Genomic DNA, 6,150 nt, shown 5'->3' with positions numbered 1-6,150 from the left:
GCAGCACAGGTTGCTGCAGGTATCCAGGTTGATTACTGGCTGGCTTCAGCTGAAACCCGGTCCCCCCTGGCAGGACAGCCGCGGTCCCAACGTAGCCCTCTGGCAACGGAGGCAAGCATCACCCAGAACCGCAGGCTGTACTGGGAGTTCAAGGGGTGCGGAGGCATTTCTGCACCCCTGCAAGAGCAAACAGCCTGTTGGCTTCATTGCCTTCCCGCTTTGCCATGCGGTACCTCTGCAAAGGGATGGGCAGCTGGGAGATTTGCCTCGCAGCTTTACAATAGGGCCGCTCTTCTTGGGCTCGTTACGTGGGTGCAGGTCCAGGACGCAGACTTGCACTGGAAAGCAGGCGAGCCGCGGCAGCCTCCTTTGCTTGCTCCCATTCTCCTGCACGGGCACCGTGAGCCCCAGTCCAGCCTGCTTGTCTGGGGAACGGCTCCCAGGAAGCATACAGAGGCTTGCAGCTTATCTGAAGGGCTATGAAAGGAGCTGAAGGGAAACCTTCTTCATAAAAAGGGCAAGGGGCCAGTGGATGCAAGAGTGCTGCACCCCAGGGCGAGGAGCCACGTCCCACTGGACACGTCCTTGCCACGCCACACGCTTACCGTGCCAGGGAGCACAGCCCTTGCACACGCTGCAGGGCACGGGGAGGGTGCGAGGTGCAGGACATGCCCTGCTTCTAATGCTGTTCCTCTGAAGCACCAGCTGCCGGCAACAACAGGGCGCTGGGTAGGAGACCTCTGGTCTGACCCAAGACGGCACCTCTTGACCTAGAAGCAATCCAGCCATGTCCAGGTGATGCTGAAGGTGAGCTGATTAGCACTGCTGGGTGGCTGGGCTAATTAGTCTACCTGTAGCCACGCCTCCCGGTGAGCAGAGAAGCATCCCCGTGTCAGGTTAGCCCGGCTGTGGCATGGCCAGGGGGTGCCCTACAGGCAAGTCTCAATCGTCAAGCTGGGCCAAGACCGCAGCCTGGCCCCGTATCCTCCTGCCAAACAGAGGGTCTCAGCTGGCCCCTGGTGCCCCCGTGAATGGACTTACCTGCGTAAAAACCTTGCACGGGGTGAAGAGCAGACAGGACCATTCGTGGAGCTTCAACGGTATGAATTAATGTGCGTTACCTGAAAATTAGCCGAAGTTCCCAGTTGGCCCTGCCCTTTGCAGCAAGAGATGGATCGCTTCAACGTTATCCGCTGCAAGATTCAAGGCAGACACGGAGGAGCTAGGGCTCAACAAGCCAGCCGGCGGCCTCGGAGAACTGCCCAATTAAAACATGGCTGAGGACATGCCCGCTGACTCGTTATAGAGTCCTGCCAAATAACCACCTCTTCCCTCCAACACGTGCACACGCGTCCCCTGACCCCGCAGCAAAGGATGGCTGAGCTGCACGGGTTCCTTTAAAATTATATATTTTATTGCTTTTTTGTACATGCAGCCAAGAGAACAAGGGTGATCCGTGCACCTAACGGGGAGAGTCCTGTAGCAGACACACACAGGTCGTTGAGAAGTGGCTGGACGCTTGCAGGCGAAATCCGATTCACAAACACAAACTGATTAACCACGGTTGTTTTTGGGGTTGGGGGTTTTTTTCTTTTAATTGCCACCTGGGACGTGGTCCAGTTTGGATTGGGATGGACACTTCCCCGCACCGAGCGTCACGCTTGGCGCTTCTCTTACCGGCCGCACTGCGAAGGCAGAGGACCTGCAGCATTTGTTTGCTTGAGTTAGTTCAAGAAGTTTAAGCAATATAAGCCCTGTTGCTTGCACAGGATGTTTCCTTGCTACCCTGTGCAGAAAGCCCATCGCACCGACTCCCTCCGCGCCGGAGATGCTGAGATTAGCACGCTCTGCCCCGAAGCCCTGCTGGACCTCGCAGCTGTAGGGACTGTGGGCTTCTCAACTCGCAAACTTGCCCTGGGTTCATTATCAAGCGCATCGATGAATCAGCTCCGAAGGCTGTGTGGACACACGCGCTCTGGTTTGCTTAACCGATTAGGAAGAAATCTGGGACAACCCCAAAACCGCCACGCTGACCAGGAGCAGGCGGGAGTGCTGCGCAGGCCGGGTCGAGGCCGAGCTAGCGCCATTTGTGCGCGCAGGCGAGCAGCAGGAGGCGAAGGCCCGAGCACCCACCAGGCTCCAGGCTCCTCCGCACCGCCCTACCACCATGCGCTTCTATCTGCGTCCCGGCGCTCGAGACACGGTGCCACTCGCATCTCTGACTTGCCAAGGGTGAAGCTGCCAGAGCATTTTGCAAGCGCTGCCACTTGCGACTGGCTGCTCTTGGCCCCCGTCTGCAACCGCGGGGGCGGCGGAGGCACAGAACTACAAGGCCATGTCTCGGGGCTGGTGGGATTTCTAGCTGCAGGGGATGTGCACGGAGGGGACGCTGATAAACTTTCCTCTGGAGACCTGGGAGAAGCACCGCAGCTGGTGGCTGGGGCACAAATGCACGAAGGACCTCTTCCCACCTCTGCCACTGACCTGCAGGATGACCTTGGGCATGTCACTTCTCTATAGCTTTGCTCTCCTACCTAGCCCGTTGCTACCTTTACCGAGGGGGCAAGCTGCTTGTACAGCAGCTAGCACAGGGGTCACCAGTTCTGTTGGAGGCCTCTAGGTGTTGCTGTACCACCAATAATAATAATAATCATGAGGCCGATCATGATAACGATGATAACAACACTAATGGGATTGCTGCGAGCTGTGGCTTGCATAGAGCCGGGTCTGCCCTGGCGCGCGCCTGTCCTGCAGACATCTCGAGGTTCAGGGGATGTGCTGCAGGGCCGAAGCGCTGGTGCAACAAAGCAGCACTTTGCAGCTGCGTCTCAGGCTCTCGGACCTCGTTGGTCCCTGGGGCTCACACGCCAAGCGCTCACCTTAACCATGCCAAGTGGTTCATGGATTAAAAAAAAAAACAAAATAAAATAAAATAAAATAAAATAAAATAATTGGCCTGTTGATGACACGCATTGAAAAACTGGATCCAGGGCTGCTCCTGCTCCAAGCGGGGAGCGGGGCTTGGATGGAGCTTGCTTGGCAAAGAGGTCGCTGAAAGGGGCTGGCAGGATCTGCCTCCTCCACCTACCATGACAGCCGCTAGTAACAGCAGCGCTTGACCCCCAAGTTAGCTGCCTGGTCCCCCCTTAGGGCTCGACTTGTGCACCCCCCCCGCTAATGTACCTGCCCCCCTGCGAAGGGGGATGCTGTTGTCATGTCCCAACATGCAGGTGGGAAACGAGGCACAGAGAGATTAAATGATGTAACCAAGGTCACATAGGGACTAATCGTGGACTGAGTGTCCCAGATCGCTCCTGCTAGCATCAGGGTTAACCAGGGAGCGGTGGTCTTCCCAGGGGAGAGGCTGGGAGACCCGTTCATGCTGCCCACCCGGCTCTAACTGGGATGCAACTGGAGCAGCCGCTGGTGCCCTCCATGCAAGTGAGTGTGCGCGGGAGCCTTTAACCTCAGGACCTCGTGTCCTATGCCCTACTCATCCCCTTGGCAGAGAGAGAGTTTTTTGACACAAACCCTGGCCTCCTGTGCGGGGAGAGGTGGAGCTTGGCACAGCACAGGGAACTGTTTTGCAGGAGGGGATTGTTTAAATCTAGTCCGCGGTTCACTTTCCCCCTGTGATGGTCCCCCTGCCCCAGTGAGAGACGTGAGAACAACCACATTGGCACAACCACATTGGCACAAGCATCCCCGGGGGAAGCAGTTTGTTTCTGGACACAACCAAAGGCACTTGGAATCAGCCAAACACGGGCAACATCCGAAACACCTGCCACCGACCGACCTCGGGCACTTGTGAAACACGGTGACTGGTGCTCACCGTCAGCTCGCACGAGGAGCCGGCCCACGAGGCGGCTGAGCATCGCGGGACTCCAGAGGCCAGCTCAGACACGCAGCGTCAGCAAACCAGAGTGAACCCAAACCTCCGCACCCAGGTTTCTCTCCCTCCTCCGAAAATAAAGCTCCAGATCTCGGACCAAAGCCAGCACATGCACAAAACACACCTGCCAGTTTTGCTTTGTAGCTATTTTTTGACAATCAATTAAATCTCTGTGGCCCGACAGGGATGAGAGCGGGCGGGATGGTAGAGGCTTGTGGAGCAAGGGAGTCAGTAAATCTGAGGGGCAGGATGCTCCGACGAGCCTGAAACAAGCGCTCAGCTCTCGTGCAGACACGAATGGTGGGGAATTCGTTCCTAAAAGCCTGGGAAGAAGAACGGTGACACCTCCCTGCTCTACCTGCACGACACCGGCACCAAAGCTGCTCAGCCTCTGCCCAACTTGGCTCCATCCCCCTTCATGCCACGGGCCCCGGCAGACGCCAGCCCGACACCGCACGCCGGGCTGGGTGCAGGAGCAGGCTCTACATACGGCTCCACAGGGGCCTGATTTACCGGGGTGCTGGCTAACAAGGCACGAGCAAATGCCAGGGGAACCTATGGAAAGGCCAAGCCACGCGTGTGCCCCAGACCCCACTTACCTGCCACGCGCAGGTACACCCTGTGCAGATTTGACACCAGATGCGCCCTCGTGCCCCCGCCGCCCGGCCCATCCTGTTCCAGCCCTCACCGGAGGCGCAGCTACCCGGGCCGTGTGCCCGTGGACCTGGACTGCAGGGTCTGGCTTCCCAGAGCTGAAAACACCAACGTCAACGGACTTGAACCTGGTGCAGGACAGGAGCCGAGCCCTCCCTGTGCCCGTGCGGCTCCTCCTGTCGCCTGGCCTCTGCTACACTACTCCCGCGCTCCAGAGGCAGCCCTGGCAACTCCCGGTGCCGGGGACCGCGCAGCCTGCTAGCCAACACAGACTTTGCTCTGTTCTACCGCCAGGCTGAAATGCCTTCCCCTTTTTGCCCGGGAGCACCCTGCCCTCCTGTTTCAGACTTATAATCCATTTGTCCCTCCAATCTGCATGCATCCATGCCAAGAGCGCAGCAACTCTGCACCGCGCAGCATCCAGGTTACCAGGTGTCCATCACATACCAGAAAGCACCAGTAAAAGGCCCTGCTTGAGGCTTCCTGAGACCTATTTAAATAGCTGTTTTTTCCCTGTCTACCACAAATCAACATACAGAAGCAGAGTCAACCGCTGTCACCTTCTTCCCTGGCAGAGTCCTTGCATAGCTCAGCATTAGCAAAGCAGCAGGCTTTTCCACGTCACTCTTGTTCACCAAAAACAATCGCAAAAACACCCTGCAAGAAACCCCTTGGCAGCGTAGTATGGATGGGGTCACGCCAGTACACGCTCCAGGTCCTAAATCCTGCAGGAAGGGAAGCAGGTGAGCAAAGTGGTTCACGAAACGGCCCTTGGATCGGGGCTCTGTCAAGTGTTTCTAGGACGGGATGTCTGCAAAAATGTAGGTGCACGTTTCATTGTACAAACCTGAGCCGGACCCGTCTGTCCTCACGAGCAAATCCAGCGCTTGGGCTGTGGCAGGGTTGAGGGGTGGGGGGTATTATTTGGGTAAAAGCTGCCTAAGCTGTTCAGCATTTAAGCAAATCCTGCTTCATGCAGAAGTGTCGCTCAGACCTGGAAATGTCTACAGGGACAAGACACGGCTCCCTCCGCCAGCCTCCGCGCACAAGTCACTCGCAGTCGAGTTACCAGGGTGGCTTCCTTGACACAAGGGCAATCGCGATATCCCGTTACGGGACAGACTGAGGCAACAGAGGCAGGGTTTAAGATACGAGAGAGACAAATTAAAGCCATCCACGACGGGAGCAGCACAGACTCTGCAGCAATATATTTGGAAGTTACAGTCGTTACAGCAAGGTGCATGCTTGGAAAGTCAACGGTGAGCTGCAGAAGAGTCTGAGGCGTCTTCTGCAAAATGTGTTGGAGGTAGGGGAGCTCTCACTGGAAACCATGTCTCTGGTCTTGGCAAAGTCCCCCCGGACCTCCCAGTCCATCTGGCACAATTTGCAGTTTTGGGGGTTGAGTTTTTTTACATTTTTGTTGGCATTTCATTTTCTTTGCTTCCTCAGCGCAGGTCACCGAGTGCCCGTGGAGACCACCCATCCCCTTTGCTGCAAACCCCACTGGGATGCCCTCCATGAAGTTGAGGGGCCCGTTTAAATGGAGCAGAGTATCTGTGGCTGCCTGCACACTCCTCATGGCATTAGGCCTACCACTGAGCTAA

Source organism: Gavialis gangeticus, unplaced genomic scaffold, assembly GCF_001723915.1.
Source record: "Gavialis gangeticus isolate Ggan-Ray unplaced genomic scaffold, GavGan_comp1, whole genome shotgun sequence".
Taxonomy (NCBI): Eukaryota; Metazoa; Chordata; order Crocodylia; family Gavialidae; genus Gavialis; species Gavialis gangeticus.
Note: the sequence above shows the minus strand (reverse complement) of the source record.